This window comes from Diadema antillarum, unplaced genomic scaffold (assembly GCF_040938485.1).
Source record: "Diadema antillarum isolate AM-2024a unplaced genomic scaffold, OU_Dant_1.0 scf00000020, whole genome shotgun sequence".
In the NCBI taxonomy this organism is placed as follows: Eukaryota; Metazoa; Echinodermata; class Echinoidea; order Diadematoida; family Diadematidae; genus Diadema; species Diadema antillarum.
Genome location: NW_027270909.1, coordinates 6,175,564 through 6,193,088, shown reverse-complemented (window position 1 = coordinate 6,193,088; position 17,525 = coordinate 6,175,564).

Sequence of the window (17,525 nt, the reverse complement as noted above, 5' to 3'; positions counted from 1 at the left end):
GCTGTAAAAAGGGTATTAAAGAATAGAACATGGGAAAGAGTAGACTTCTACTGAAGAATAATTATGTCATGATTATTTTATCTTTTAGATATGGCACTGGGTTAACTCAGTAAAGACCGGATGTCGAGGACATGCCACTATTTTGACTATTTATTATCTGAATGTCGTGAAGCGATGATTAGATACAGCTGAGGAATCAGATGGTTACATACAAAGCTGTTGTAAAAATATTCTCCCCCCACACATCCCCGAGCTGATTAATTGCGTCACCCTCACATTGCGTTTCAGCGTTCGCTGTGTAACGGCGGTTGCCTATTATTATTGACCTTGTACATTTCCATATCTACCTTCCGTCGTCTGGTAACAGAGCCGTCCACAACCAAACAACAACATCTAGCGAAGAAGATACAATGAATGCACAGCATGTTCTGCCTTCGTTGAAAGCGAAGTATCGTGCCAGAAGCATCACTATACTTGTCGGCGTTTCAAAATGAACGACAATGAGAACGCGTTGGGGAAATGATTAATGTCAGAGGATTGCATTTATTCGATGCTATCCAAAGGCAATTGCTGGTATTTTGCTGCCTCGGTGCGTTCACTGTTTTGCAAGGCTCAGCGTGATTTTTTTTTTTTTTTTTTTTTTTTGTCGGTTGCTAAGAACGCAAATGTATTTTGCTCCTCTCCTGCATCGCCACAACTGTCAATGTTTCGATGCTGAAAAAGTAACAAGTACCTGAGGAGCGGCGAAAAAAAAAGACTTGTGCATACATTCGCCGCCCACATGAGGCAGAATCCTTGCAAAGCCGAGATTGTTTAATCGTGTGCGGATAACAGCAGACTTCAGCAAGCTTCCGTCCACCACTGAGCATTTTGAGCCTGGCAGTTTTCCAGGTTAATACTTACCGATTAATGTTTTAATTCCTCCGATGTCGCCTGCTCTTTACCTCTCAAAAAGAGTTCGTTGATATATGCAAATTTTCTTTTCGTTCTTGCTGGATCATCAACTCTCTTTTACCATAAAAAAATTTCATTTTCAATTGAGTCGCATGGAGCAGACTCACTGATGAATACCACAGCGATTGTCTCCTGAAAGCGACAATTTCTCCGAATAAAGAGTACAGAGAAAGGAGTCTTCATTCTTAAAGCGCAAAGAGGAGAGATATACAATAATTGGAATCGATGACGACAAGGATAAAGGAGATGAAGATGGTAAGTTCAGCTCTTCCGATCATTCTTTAATATGTCACGGACCCAGAGTTGGTGTTAGAAGGGATGATTAACTGATTTTGGTTAAATTGATAGTTAGTTTTAGTTCTATTTTAGACAGGAGCACACGTTGATCGTGTAATGTGAAGAAAAGTCACGGCGGGTATTGAAAGAGGTATATCTAATCTAAACAATGAAAAATACTTCATAATTATATGAAACAGAAGACACACATTTCTGCTTCTGATGTGTAAGTACATATTATAAAACTGCATGATGAGCAATCGTTTGACTGTTTGAAGTCATTGTTCACGATCTCCACGTCTGAGAGAAGCACAAATCTATTTAGAAATAGAAATCGTGGTATAGACGGATATTTTGTAATTGTTGCAAATGTATATTATATAATTATAATGGGTTATTGTTAACAGGTAGAGATTTCTCTTGGTTATACACATTGTATCTTTGACGTCAGTAAATTCATTGTGTTCCCTCGTATTTATCAAATATGCTCAATGCTTTTTATTCTGTTGAATGTTCACCTTTAATCAAAACTTATTGAAATGAAAAGAATGATTCATTTAAGGTAATATGTATAAGGAGTCGCGGAACGGGGGAGGGGAGGGGGATGGGTAGAGGTGCAGTACGAATTACCCGTTCCTCCGCCCCCTCCCCTTCCACACACACAATATTGGTTCTTTAGAAAAAAAAAAAGGGGGAGCGTAAAAATCACTACAAAACTCCAAGACTGTGGAACAAGATTGAAAGATCGATAGCTCCGTCCATGTCATTGGAGGCATTCAAGCGATATGTAAATACACTGACTGAAGATCTTTTATTGCTTCATAACTATGTTTGATTCATTGTATCTGTATTTGTATGTTATGACTGCTCCGTTGTTAAACTGAAATTTGTTTTTATCATTTTTTATTTTGTTTTATTTTATTTACATTAATTTCGTATTTCGTTTAAAAAATATGGAAACAAAAGTAAGCGGTAAACGTTTTCGCATTGTTGCAGCTATTTTGTTTTTGCAGTTTTGTATACAATGGATATTATGGGCTATGACGAGAAAAGCTTCTAACTCTAACAAAAGAAATGGTTCTGCAAATTCATTGTATTTCGAATCTTTGTTCGTCTATGCACTCATTTTCATGACACCAACTATTTTGTATATCACCTGCATTCTTAATATTATCTATTGCTGCCAATAATTCATTGATTACTTCGTAGATATGATTTTTGGATTTTTTCCCCCCGGTTCTTCTGGAGTTCTTTGCTCGCCTTTTAATTACGTTTAATACCACTCACGTCAGCACCTTGCATGTGGACCGCATTTCTTAATAAATGCTAGCATATCAGCAGCAGCTTGCACTTCGCTGGAATGACAAATTTCCATTGCAATACCCAATCAGGAAGTTAGATTCTTGTCGTTACCATGGCAGTTGCCATTCCATCAAGAGTTTATCATATCAAGTTTTTATGCTACTCCGGGATTAAAGTCTGTTTCTCTATTTATCGTTATATAAATCCGGCAAGGGAATGCAGAAACAATTAAAAGCCAGCAACCGAGGTCCGCGCTTTGCGAATGCCTATAATAAAAAAATATACTGTATAACATGCTTTCATAATTATGGTAAATCATATCGTACAATGCTATGCTTTGGTATTGCAGATAGATTCCATCACACACCATGCATTTTTACGAAAATGTTTCATATCTGCAATTTCCTCTTACTATTTGAAGCAAATGACAACAAAGCAATCAAAGCGCTATACTCACGCTAATAACTATAATAAATTGTGCCTTTTTCGGAAGCACATATTTACATCGTAGAATAATAACAATTATAAGAAGATACCTATAGGCCTCATGAAAGGCAACTGGGATATGTTTTGATTTCCTGTTAAGTTGTGCTATACATGTTAAGAACTTCAGGTTCAACAGCACACTTAACTACAAAAATATTATATTCATTTAGACAGTCTATATACGACTGTAAACCTATACTATAGAGTTAGAGAGACAGGTACATCAGGTTTGTTCTTTGGGATTTTGAAACTCTCACGGTCTGTGGGCTTGTTCGAGGAGGAAGTCTGGAACTGTCTTATAACACTCTCAATGAAAAAACAAACAAACAAACAAATCAAACACACGGTCAAAAACTAATGGCCCAGTCACATAGACATCCCGGATCACCCCGGACCACCCCGGATCTGATCCGGGGTGATCCGGGGAGAGATCCGTGTTGACGCCTTGGACGTTCTTGGACATCCGTGTATGTCCGTGTAGATCCGAGGACGTCCGGGACGCCAACACGGCAAATATGGAAGGTCAAAAGCATCCGGCGTCATCCGGGGTTTGCAGTGTTGGCAGAGCAATCCGGGATGGTCCGTGTGGCTGCCATGCAGCTGCATGTTGATCAGTGTAGATGCCGTGTTTGTCCGAGTAGACGCCGCGCTCTTCCAGCCTTATCCGTGTAGCTGCCGTGTTGATACGGTGTGTACAGTCATACCAACGCTCGTTGACACTCCATCGAGGTCGTAACTATCCCGGCTCTCTCCGGATCTCCCGTGATCATCGTGTAGATCCTAGAGCATCTGTGTGCATGACTGGGGCATAAGCGATAAATGAAATGAAGAGTTTGTTCGCAAAAACCGATAAGTCCATATTTGCCAAATGGAGACATTTGCGATTAAAGGTCAAGTAAAATGTATAGAGAATAAAAAAAAAAAAATTTATGCTTCTTTTGACCATAACTTAAAAGATGTACCTTAATATGAAGTGACCAATATATCATTTAAAAGGTATTATTTTGTACTTTATGACAGAGACCGCACTTCAAAATCTTCAAAAATAGACTTATCGGTTTTTGCGAACAAACTCTTCAAACATATACGACAAGAACGGAAAACACTATTGAAAGACCGTTCAGCGATAGAAAGAATCTCATAGAACCTCATCAGGGGCGGATCCAGGAATTCTGAAAAAGGGGGGGGGGGGAGGCGTGACTAATATTTCTGGTGCCACTTCCGGGTTTCATTTCATTATTTTTTCTTTTTATTTCTTTTGTTTTTAACGAAAAATAAAGGGGGCGTGCGCCGGTTGCGCCCCCCCCCCCCCCGATCCGCCACTGGGATCATAGCTTATAATTCTTGTCTCCAAAGCTGACTTAAGAAATTGTTATTTTGAAGTTGATCTGCCCGTTGCAATGAAGGAGGTATGGTGGAAAGGGGAATGGGGAAGGAGGAGGGGGGGGGGGGGAAACTATAACTATGAAGAGATAAAGTTGGTATTTAGGAAGTTGACGAGACATATTCCTTTACTGTAAGGGCAGTCCACCTTCATATACATGTGAAATGACTGAATGCAGCAATGTTAGTAGAACACATCGGTGAAAGTTTGGGGAAAATCAGGCAATCCGTTCAAAAGTTAGGAATTTTTAAAGTATCTGCGCGGCAGTCACTGTTGGATGAGAAGACTACTACAGTGTAGGTGTGACATATTATTACTTAGAACGATAGAAGGAAAATATAAAGAGAATTTCACATTTTTTTTTGGAAGTGCACATCTCCTGGACCTGTCACTGACGTATGTTAAGGGTAATATTATTTCTCCTATAACCTTCTGAAAGAGGCAAGACAATCGTTCTTTCATCATGAATAGTGAAAATATGTTGAATTTTCTATATATTTTCTTTATATCGTTGTACACATGACTGTGACATCACAAGCTGTAGTAGTCTTCTCATCCAGCAATGGCTGAACAAAAACTTCAAAGATTCTTAACCTTTGAATTGTCCGATTTAGCTCAAACTCTCACTGATGTGTTCTGCCAATATTGCTGCATTCACGCAACCCACATGTCCATGAAGGTGGACATGTTCTTTGAGTCGCCTGATGACAACAGCCAAAAAAAAAAGGGACTGAACGTGACGAAATGTCACGTCTTTTACAGCAACGGTACAACGTGAGACTTCAATTAAAAATTGCAATCATGACAATCCAGACAAGGCGGAACTTTTGCTGTGATCACAGGATCACTGTTAATAATCTCATTTTCCCCAGATCTATACACGCTGTTTGTAACTATAGATGCTATTCTAGATGTAAACTTCTATTAAATCTGAGTTCAGGTTACGTTCAGGATCAGGGTGAGTGAAAGAAAAGTTAGAAAACAGGATAAACGATAATAATTTCGAAGATCTGTGAAAATCATTAATATGAATTATAAAGAGTAGTGGGCCAAACTGCCTCGTGGAACACCGCAATCTTTATCTGACATCTGAGACATTTGACGGATCTTGAGTTGCCCTAATCTTTTAGAGTAATTCACAGAATTTACAAGCTACGCTTCTCTTGTGAATTCCTCTTTTCCATATAGAATTAAAAAAATAGAATTGTATGGCTTACTTGTTTATTTATCTAAAACCAAAGTTGATATTATTATAATTGTATCCATGTTTTGTTAAAACTTATGTGATTCAAAGTTCCTTGAAATATTGTGTACTTATGTAAGCGTTATGTATATTGCTTTGTATTGCTTTATGTGGAATCAAAGACACTTGAATTGAATTCAATTCAATTCAATTGAACTGAATTGAATTGAATTGAAATGAATTATCTCTTGTTTCAAAATGACATTCTAGACGTGTATAATAATTATATTTCGTTGGAATTATTTCTTCTAGAATAAAATGATACGAAAAAAACAACAACACACAAATGGAGTTAGAAACTTCTGCTTGCTGGTCGCCAGTCCTTTAATGCAGTAGACTGCACGGAATAAGTTTGATGAAAATAGAATATCGTTAATATCATTACGTTATCATCCTTATTACAGTACGTTTAATTCCGCGCCTCTCATTAAATTTCATCGGAATCCAAGTATCACGAAAAATGACAGAGTGCTGTAGATGCTGCTCTGATAATGTATCATACATAGTTTTCTTTAGACGTTTCATCGCAAGTAATCAAACTTACAAGAATTATGAACACTTTTAGCTTCTGTTATCATTAATATCCTGATTGGCTTCATCGTCACAGTCAACGGCATGGCCATAATTATTATTATTATTTTTTTTTTTTTTTTTTTTTGGGGGGGGGGGTTGTCCTATGAATGTAAGCAGTTAGTTCATTTATTCCTACGCTTTCATCACCACATAAAGAATGTCACTAATTGCTTTTCCACCAAATTCATCTTCGTGACTGATTGGAGAGGAAGAGGAAAATGGCTGTACCTGAGTCGGGTCTATTATGCTAAGTGATTTTCTGTAAGGTCTATAGTCATTATGGTTCGGGTGGATGTTCAGAAGTCAGTTTGCCTTGTCCCTCCCGTCTCATCATGGTTGAATGCATGATGATGCAAGTGCAATGCAAGTCTCCTTGTAAGCAGGGGCGGATCCAGGAACTCCGTAAAAAAGGGAGGGGTGCAAAGCAAGGGAGCGTATATAGGGACAGATCCAGGGCAGCGACGTTTTTGAGTTTCATCAGCTGGCCAGGCCGTTTTCTCATGCCACTTCCGGGTTGGTGCACCCTTTTCTTTCATAAAAAAGAAAGAAAACAAAGTAAGGGGGCGCCCGGTTCGCCCCTCAACCCTGATGGAACCACCACTGTTGTATTATGGAATGAAGGGGAAAGAGGCGAGGAAGACAACAAATAGATATGACAGAGAGAGTATGAGATGGCGGAAGAGAGGGGAACGAATGGGAATACGTAGTGAATGGAAGAAGAGTGGTTTCGTCGAAGAGAAAGGGGGGGGGGGGGGTGGAGAGGGTGAAGGAAAGACCAGTGGTAGGCTAGGGAGAAGGATGGGGGTGGAGGGGTAGGGATTGATAGATGGAAGGGAAGAATGGGATGTATAGAAAGGGTAGGGGAATGGAAGACTGGACAGAGAGAGAAAAAGAAGAAGAAGAAGAAGAAGAAGAAGAAGATATCTATCTATCTATCCATCTATCTATCTATCTATCTATCTATCTATCTATCTATCTATCCATCTGTCTATCTATCTATATCTATCTATCTATCTATCTATCTATCTATCTATCTATCTATCTATCTATCTATCTATCTATCTATATCTATCTATCTATCTATCTATCTATCTATCTATCTATCTATCTATCTATCTATCTATCTATCTATATCTATCTATCTATCTATCTATCTATCTAGTATGTATGTATGTATGTATGTATGCATGTATGTATGCATGCATCTATCTCTATATATTTATCTGTACACATTGTTGGATACAAGAATAGACATTGCAGCCCACCACTGGTAGATTGGGACGCTGGGATCGAATAGATACATGCATAGATGTTTAAGCAGATTAATTGTATATGCAAGCATGAATCTTGCATTACGTATACAATGGTGGATAAAGAATGTGCATAATATTTACATGGTGATCAGCATGAATAACAATAAATGAAAAAAAAAGGAGAACAGAAATGCCTGTAGCAGGGGTCCACGTGACGACATCGGGACCCATAAGTCACAGAGCCAACGAGTCATACAGTGCACGATCGCGAGTGTGAACAAACAAATGGTTCACGAACCAGACACTAGGAAAATAAGGCCCAAGAGCTAGACTCTAAATAGATACAGCCTACGAGCTCCACACTAGTTCAAAAAAGAAAAAAAGGACAATAAATCACTGAGCGTAATTTATGTAGTGTAGAGCTCATGGGCCTTATTGGCCAAGTGTCTAGCTCCTGGGCCTGCTTGATTTGAATTTAGAGCTGTTGGGCCTGTTTTACTTTTCGACTAGCTCATGGGCATTACTCATGGGCTATATGACTCGTGGTTATTTGGCTCAGCGAGCTTTTTGTTTTTCAATCTCAAGCTCGTGGGCCATATGACTCGTGGGTGTCTAACTCGTGGGATGACCCCGGTAGCAGGTCCAGCTCGTGGGCAGTGTGACTCGTGGGGGTCTAGCTCGTAGACCGTTTGACTCGTGGGCTTCTAACTCGTGGGATGATCCCGGTAGCAGGTGGGAGGGAGGGAGGAGGAGGGAGAGGAAGATGAGTGAGAGAGGCTTTTAACCCTAACTGCACTGGGGGGGGGGGGGGGGGGGCTGGGAGGGGCCTGGGAGGCCCCCTCCATACTTTTGGCGATTGCATCGCGACCGCTGGAAATTTCGGATTCTCGCTTCATGACTTTTTCCCCTGAAGTCTTGCACACATTTTGATACCACATATTTTGTCCATATCGGATCTACCTAGGGGATGTTATGGGCCAATTAGTATGCGCATGTCATTAAAACGGCTAATCGCTGCATATATTTGTGTACAGTTACAAACTGTCAATAGACCATGGCTTGCATTACTTTATAAATTTTGCTCAGGAATTGGTTTTCCACTTGGTTCATGCTTCTATATTGTTCTGAAATAAATCGGGCAAAGGTTAGAAACAATGATATACATAAGGAATATACTCTCTAAAAAAAACGAGTGAAAATATTCACTCTTAATGGAGTGAATACAAAAAAGAATGAATTTAGAGTGAAATTGGAGTGAATTTTGAGTGAAAATGTTCATTTTCACTCGTTTTGGAGTGACCTCAGGGATCACTCAAAAATTTTCGAGTGATCCCCGAGGTCACTCAAAAATGAGTGAAAATGAACATTTTCACTCAAAATTCACTCCAATTTCACTCTAAATCCACTCTTTTTTTTGTATTCACTCCTTTAAGAGTGAATATTTTCACTCGATTTTTTTAGAGAGTAAAACGATAGAAAACATAAGAAATAAAAACAATACAAAACATAACAAAAAAGTTGTTTTTTCTCGTTTTTTTTCTCTCTCTGATTTATTTCACATTTGGGAAACATTATTCTTCATTATTACACAGTTTTCATGTAATTTTGTACTTGTTTAGGCTGAAATTATGAAAATATCCCCCAAACGCATAAAATATGCATTATGAATAATTAATTAGCTAATTATGCAAAAAAATTGCATAATTGATTAAAATCAATTACACCATCAGATTCAGCACGCGAAGATCTATCAGCATGCCAATTTTCAAGTTCATCGGACATTGCGTTTCCGAGATCAATGGGGGGGGGGGGGGGGGGGCCTCCCAGGCACCCCCCCCCCCCAGTATTTTCATGGAGCCAAGTAGCCCAGTACAGTATCAAGGGAACTGAGAGAAGAGAAAGAGAGTGCTGAATAACTTACTGTATATATCGTGCAGTTTCGTGGAATGTTATATTTGTTGCTATAGCGACGAAGTTTCCTTCTACTTTCATTACCACACTACAATGTGATGCTGTTCATCTCTCACGCCTAATGTGATGAGCATCGTCAAAAGCAGCTACCGCATCGCCATTGACTGATGATGTTTAAACTCATGCAATTATGTTGATTATCTTCATTTAGTGCTCTGCATGATCATCAGCAGTATTATTTCTGGGTTATCATATCCTTTTATTGCTCATAAAGCACCAGCTAACTAATTGAACTGAGAGCATGGGGATTGTATGTACATCCATCTCAAATTCAATATTTATATATCTTATTATATCTCGGCGCTTTCCGGCTCGTCAAAATCAAATAAAAATCAAATGGTACAAAAGTTAACAAGTCAATGTGTAACGTATACAGTGTTACTGCTAGAAATATTATCCTACTTATTCACGTTGTGGCAGACATAAACATAAAGAAACACAAACACAAACGATTTTGCATCCTACACAATTAAAGACATCTGCGTGAATTATGCCCAAACCCTGGGCTATATGTGTTGTTGACTTGCTAAGCAGACTGGTGAAGTCTAGTAGATTCAGAATAAAACTCAGATGTGAGCATGATCGTATTGCTAATGAAACTGGTCACATTATGACACTGAGCACATTAACTTTAAAGACAATGACAAACTGCACTTTTTTTGTTAGTTTGAGTGTTATCATGAAGGAAAAATGAATAAACCGTCTCTTAAATGGATGAGAATGTCAATGAAAGTGGTAAAAAAAAAATAGGCCAGCGGCTTTACGAATACAGGTTTGTGTCCAGAGTTTGTATTAAGGGTTTCTTCTAACATCATTTGGACCACAGCCGTTAACATCAGGGGCGGATCCAGGGAGGACCGCAACCGGCGCACGCCCCCCCCCCCCTTATTTTTTGTTGAAACAAAAGAAATAAAAAGAATAAAATGGGGGGAGGGGTGCGTGCGCCCCCTTTAATTTTGTAAACGCGCCCCCTCTTTACGGAATTCCTGGATCCGCCCCTGAACATGGCCACCTGTCCGATAACTTGGTTAATTCCTCAAATACCAACACACACAGTCCGTTTTTCTCTGATCATATTCACCACATAGCCAGCGACAAACCGTGTCTTGAATATGAAGAGAGAAAAATTGACAATGGGTTAGTCTTTGTGGGAGCAACAAAGTTATCAAAAATGTGGCCATGTTGAAGGCTATGGACCAGAAAAGGTTAGAAAATACACAAACCCCGCAGGCGTGCAGGCTGGCCTGATAATTTAACCGCTTTCACCCATTCGGTTAGGTACTGTTCCATGCCGATAACACTCAAACTTGGAAAAAATGCAATTTGTCATTGTTGTCTTTAAAGTTCATTTGCTCAGTCATGTAGGACATTTATCAACATGATTAGGTATTAATAGAAAGAGGAAGAATTCTTCTTTCCTCACAACCAACATTCCGCTCTCCCTTGAAATTTAGGAAAATTATGAAATAGTTAACCCTGCTGGAAAGAACACAGTGTCCCACAGTGTGCATACGGTGTGAAATCATGTGAACACAGTGTGAAATCTCCTCACACTGTTAAATTCAAGCGTTTTAACAGTGTGAACACAACGTAAGTCATCAATTCACAGTGTGAAACAAAGCATTACTATGTGAACACTCTGTGGAAAGCACACCACAGTGTGAACCCATCTCCACACTTATAATTCGAGCGTTTTCACATAGTCGACTACTGAGTATATGAACACTGTGAATACACTGTGGACACACTGTGGGAAACATGTTCTTTCCAGTTGGGGTAGCCATCCAAAGTTGGATTACTTTTTTTGATACGCACATTACATGTCTTCTTGTTGTATTTGAAATGCTACGCTCTCTTTAAATTTCTGTGCATCAATAACATTCTGAAATCCTAGTCGAGTCGATTTAGTTCTGTTTTCTATTTCTTTCGTGCTTCTTCAAAATATATCGTCTGTATATACGAAGAGCTGGCTTCCAAAAGGCGCTCAATCCAATGAAAAATGATGGATTTAGCGCCTTTTGGAAGCAAGCTCTTCATATAGACAATCAACACGACTTTAGTCAGCATTACCACAAAAACAGGAGAGAGCAGACGCTCGTATCACAATATACTCTCTATATACTCTGTATGATTATTAATAGATTAGTTACATAATCGTTCCTATTTTGAAAGCCCTGCTGTGCAATTACCATTGATATACCTTGTCCGTGCCAGATATCCAATTTTTCTGCCGGGTTGATGAAAGACACGAGGTCATTCGTATCCCCTCCCCCTCAAAAAAAAAAAAAAAGGTAATAACAACAACAACTACAACCATAGCAACAACGACTAATTTAGAGCACAAAAAATGTAAGTATCGAGAAAAAATCATAGCTCATCTGCACGGTTTTGCACCCGAAACACACCCACTTTACCAAATAGCTCGCCCATGTTATTATAATGTAAGCGGTCACGAGCTTATGGGTGCCATTTCCTAATATATATACACACACGTGTCTTTAGAGATAATAGAGTTATTTCCTACAATATGAAGTTATGCTTAGGCAAGTCCCTCGCGGAACCATTCACGATAGGTATTCAATCACAAAGCAGCATGCGCGCGACGTTAGAATATGACAAGCATTGATAAAGTTTGAAGAAATATTAGCTCAGTTATCAATCACTGGATTATGGATGGGAGAGAATGGAGTTTAATTGCGCAGTCAATCGTTACAATGTCAAACGTGAGAGTCGGCTGGACGAAGAAATAATAATCTGATACCTATAGCAGACCAATAATATTTATATGGTTTTGTCGTATAAATACAATATCATTGTAAAGCGTTAAATATCTTTTTCAATTACTCTATATAAAAAAGATAAGTTCATTTTTTTTTTTGCCTACCAGTTCGATGCATCCCCCCAAATCGCTTTCGTCTAAGTTAAGTGAAGAACTATTATGGTACTTCATCCACCGAGTCGCGATGCATGTGGTTTTATGGAAACAGTATATTTCGAATGAGATTGAATGATAAGTGTGCAGCAACTATGCAATTTTAATATTTGTATTCCTTTTTTTTTGTATTTCCAGTTACAACTCATTCTTGGATGGCTTATATGCACTGAAGCCAACGCTGTACCGCAACAATGTATTCAAGGTAAGGATACTATACTTATCACTTGATTGTGAAAATTTTGATTTGACTTGATTTGATTTACTGTATTAGTTCGTGTACTCTCATTGTACACGCACATACATAATACATGTATACATGTACCTACATTGTTGGTGCCATAGGCCTACACATACATAAACATAATAATATGTTGTTAACAAAATATTTTTCCTCATGCACTGCCTTTGCAATGTACAGCTCAACATCTCAGCTATACAATGAATGATACAGACGGGCTACAGCTTATGTGTTTCTTTCTTTCTTTCTTTGTTTTTTTTTGTTGTCCAGTGATGAAACAATCCGTTATTTCTTTCAAATTCTCCATGATCTATGTTATTATGAATCTGAGCCGACGGTTGTTGCTGATATCATTTGAATCGATTAGCCTTCATCACCTTTTATTTTCTTATTTTCCTTGTATTCTTCATATCTGAATTACTGTAACAAGAGAAGATAAAATAATGCAGATATAACAGAAATAAAGCTAGAGATACCACACAAAATGTAGAAAGACGTTACAGGCTTGCAACGGCTTAGAATAGGAACCCAGGAGGAGACATTGCATGTCATCAATTCTTGTTGATACATGTTTTATCTATATTAGACTACCATTAACCTCCCGCTCCCCCTTCCCGAGCAAGGACAGGGCTCATGATTGGGTCAATGGTCACCCCCCCCCCCCCCCCCCCTCCAACAGGAAGAATCTTAGCATGAGTGGGGAAGAACCCCAGAAAGCTACGGGTTTGTTGTGTTTTTTTATTCTGATTTTCATTTTTCTTTTAATACGAGCCACCTCCGTTCACCTGTAATCTGCGAACTGCGAAAGGATGTTTCATACTTAGTTGTATTAGAAACGATAGGAAAGTCTATGGTCAAACCAACATGGATATCAATATCATTTCATGCAAAAGTTATGTTTCTTTGTTGAGAAAAATCCACCCCAGTACTCACAAAAACGAGTGAACGAAGAACCACAATCTTCTTTGATTACTTGACTACACCAATAACAAAGAGACAAGTTTTGTTGAAAGCATATCATCATGCCTGAGTGAGAAAATAATATTGTAAAGGAGGAAAAAGTGGGGTTTTGAAGAGCAATTTTGAAATGAACGAGAAGTATCATTTTACAAGGGCAATGCTAGTGACATTTTATTATATCAACATTGACAATACACTGTAAAAACATGGGTGTTAGATTTAACACCACGGGTGTTAAATCTAACACCGATCAAACTTCAATAAAGAACCACACCCACAGGTGTTAAAAATGCACTGTGATGGTGTTGAAAAGTGTTCACCTGACACTTCGTGGTGTTAATTTCACACTGTATCTGGTGTTATTTTGACACTGTACTGGTGTTAATTCAAAAATGACACCACATGGTGTTGATTTGATATTTGTTGGTGTTAATATCAATGGTTTAACACCCGTCCAGCTTCAATAAGGGACCACACCAGCTGGTGTTACTTTGGTGTAAATTTATTTTCACATTTTTTCAAAAATCTAGTATTTTAATGTAAAATTCTTGATCGTCTTGTTTAAATTAAAAATCAACAAGAAGTGCAGTTACTAAGAAACTCTTCAAAAAACAGTTTAAAATTTGGAAATGACACCCGGAGGTGTTAATTTAACACCATAAATGAGCACCGAAAATTTAACACCAGCTCGGTGTTCACTATTTAACACCGGACTTTTTGCAGTGTAGAAATAATGATAGTGTGATCTGCTTTGTCCATGTAACCTCTATATTGTTGGCACTGCTCTATAAGAAGTATCTGTTGTGTTGCCAGGCACCCATTTATACCCCTAGGGTCCGTTTCATGAAAGTCTTGCGAGAGACTTCATGAAATCGATTGCACTTAATTCTCTATGAAATCTCTCACAGTTGCACATGAGCGACTTTGGACATTCTGAGATTTAAGGCTTTTATGCGATGACTTCATGAAACGAACCCCTTGGTTAAGAGGGACATGGTGGGTACTAGTAAACACATGAATGACTTAGGCTCTGGATGAGATTCGAACCCGGAACCTCCGATTTAAACTCAAGAGTTTTATGCGCCATGCAGCAGTGCCCCCAAACAGATATCAATAATTAGAAGCAAAAATGAATGTAGTGCTACAATGATGAAAGCCAAGAATGTTAAAATCTCACACATGAAAACCCAAACCAGCGGGCACGGGTGTGACCGCATAGCATGCACCAGAATACGCTGCTTCCACCTTTAAAATACCAATCGAAACCATCTCCCAACTCTCATCTATACATGAACAATTCCGTATTATCGACAGACCTTCATGGTTGGATGTTTGCTCTTAGTGAGTAGTGTTGGCGAGATGTACTCTGCACTGGGTTTCCATTGAAAGTGGTATCGAGTTATTTGGTAGGTTCTCTCTCCCTCTCTCTCCCTCTCTTTCTCAACGTGTGGTGTGTCTGTTATCAATCTCTGTGTTTCTATGACTACGATACCAAGAAGTCCAGACAGTATAGAATGGAAACGAGTAGTCTATTTACTATAATTATATCCTAGGTAATCCTGTATCAGTTGTAAGACAATTTATCATCATCATCATCATCATCATCATCATCATCATCCTCATCAACATCATCCTCACCATCAACATCATCATCGTCATCATCGTCATCATTGTCATCATCTATACCAACATATTGATATTTAAGCAGACTGCCTGGCCACATATTCAAGGTCCATGCATTCTATGCGAGAAAGACCGTCCAACGAATAATGTGTTTTGTTTCGTTATGATTTTTTTTTTTAAATCGACATTTCCGTTCAAAGCTGATAGTATTGAGCCAATTTCAATCAAGATAGTAGTATGCCGAGTAAGTTATAGATTAAAATAATTGCAGCCTTTAGCATGCTACTTCCATGACAACTAAGTGCTTTCTTAATCAATGCCAATCTTGTTATCTTAACTTACGTTTTACTCTCGCTCCTCTCGCCTATAATTTTAAGCTCATGCCCGAGGTATTTGTGGCCATTCAAACTTCGACTTCTGAAATGTTCTCGTATATACCCTTCATGGATATCAACTATAAAAAAAATAATAGTACTCATAACACGTCTCAATGCCAATTCTTCATTTTTATACTTCTTAAAGTTAAATTTCTTATTTACTGATTATGGTTTTTATTACGCATAGCCTTTTGTTCGATGGAAATAAAGTACGAATTAAATCAAATTGAAGTGAATGAAACATGGTCTCGAATACCTAGCCGTTAAAAGAAGAAACATATCCGATCAAAGACAAAATGGTCACACCACACTGATCGATTCTCGATACTCATCAAAACTTATACGGCAACAAAGCAGGGAATAACAGAAAGACAAAACATATACCCTTGTAAAAGTGTATTGAACAAGCAGAATGACAAACCAATCTTCCGTTTTGGCTGCATGTTTCATCTTCCATTTTATTTCACTGTTTTGTATCATTTTTGTTTGATTTTCAAATAGACACTGGAGTGTCCCCACTGGACCAGTTCTGGACCCCGTGGTTCTCAGCGAACGGCTCCCTGACCGAGCGGGGAGAAACTGAGGACTTCTCCGAGGTAAAATATTATGAGACCCGCCAGCTCACACTCCTCCCCATCCCCCAAATCAAGTTCAAGTTCAAGTAGTTTTATTTCATCTCCAACAAATTGAAAATGCAATGGTATGTTTGGATATACAAATAATGTCACGAAATTGGTACAACAATGTAATGAACATAATAACATGCCATAAAGAAAGACGTAATTATTAACAGAGATTCAAATAAATGCTATGCTCCGAAACAAAGTTGTTGGAAATGGAGGGGACAGCTAAAAAGCAGAGCTTGTAGTATGCAGTCCCCTCATGAATAGAAAAAAACCCCTGCAAAGTGCAAAACTGAAAAGAGACTGCATGGGCAATTTGTCTTGGAGAATTACAAAGTAGTACAGGACTAACTCATACACATACACACACACACACACACACACACACACACACACACACACACACACTCATCCACACACACGCAGAGACGCACATTAACAATCATGAGGCAGCTCTCTTGACTAATGTAAAGGAAGAAATAAAAAAAATAGAGAGATTTAGTGACGAATGAAGGAAGGAATCCACAGTCTCCCCTCAATTCAGTTACTACACTGCAAAAACATCGGTGTTGGATTTAACACCACGGGTATTAAATCTAACACCGATCAAGTGTCAATAGCGGACCACACCCACAGGTGTAGAAAGTATGTTGTGATGGTGTTGAAAAATGTTCACCTTGCACTTCATGGTGTTAATTTGACACTGCAGCTCGTGATATTTTTGACACTGCGCTGGTAACAATGGCACCGCATGGTGTTGATTTGCTATTGCTGGTGTTAATGTCAATGGATAACACCCGCCCAGCTTCAATAGGAGACCACATCAACTGGTGTTACTGTGGTGTAAAAGTGTCACACCTTCTTTTTTTTCAAAAATAATGTATTTTATCGGAAAATTCTTGATCGTCTTGTTGAAGTTCAAAATCAACAAGAAAAATAGGCCTAATAACTAAGAATCTATTTAAAAATATTATATTTTGAAGTGACACCCTAAGGTGTTGATCTAACACCACAAATGAGCACCGAAAATTTAACACCAGCTCGGTGTTTCATATTTAACACCGGACCTTTTGCAGTGCTACTTTCTTGTACCCAGGCACGTATATTCAGACTTATAATAACACGTATCAATCTGATGGCCTGAATACCCAAAGGTAGCTAAAATCACACAACTCCAAAATAGGCAAACCTCGCACGGTCGCCTCTTCGCAAAAGTTTCTGTAAGGTTCTCCAAGGCCTGGCTGGCGCTATCATAATATAGGATATGCTGTATAAGCTGTTATTATCGCGAATCTCAGTTGGATCGCGAATTTAGCAACACGCGAAA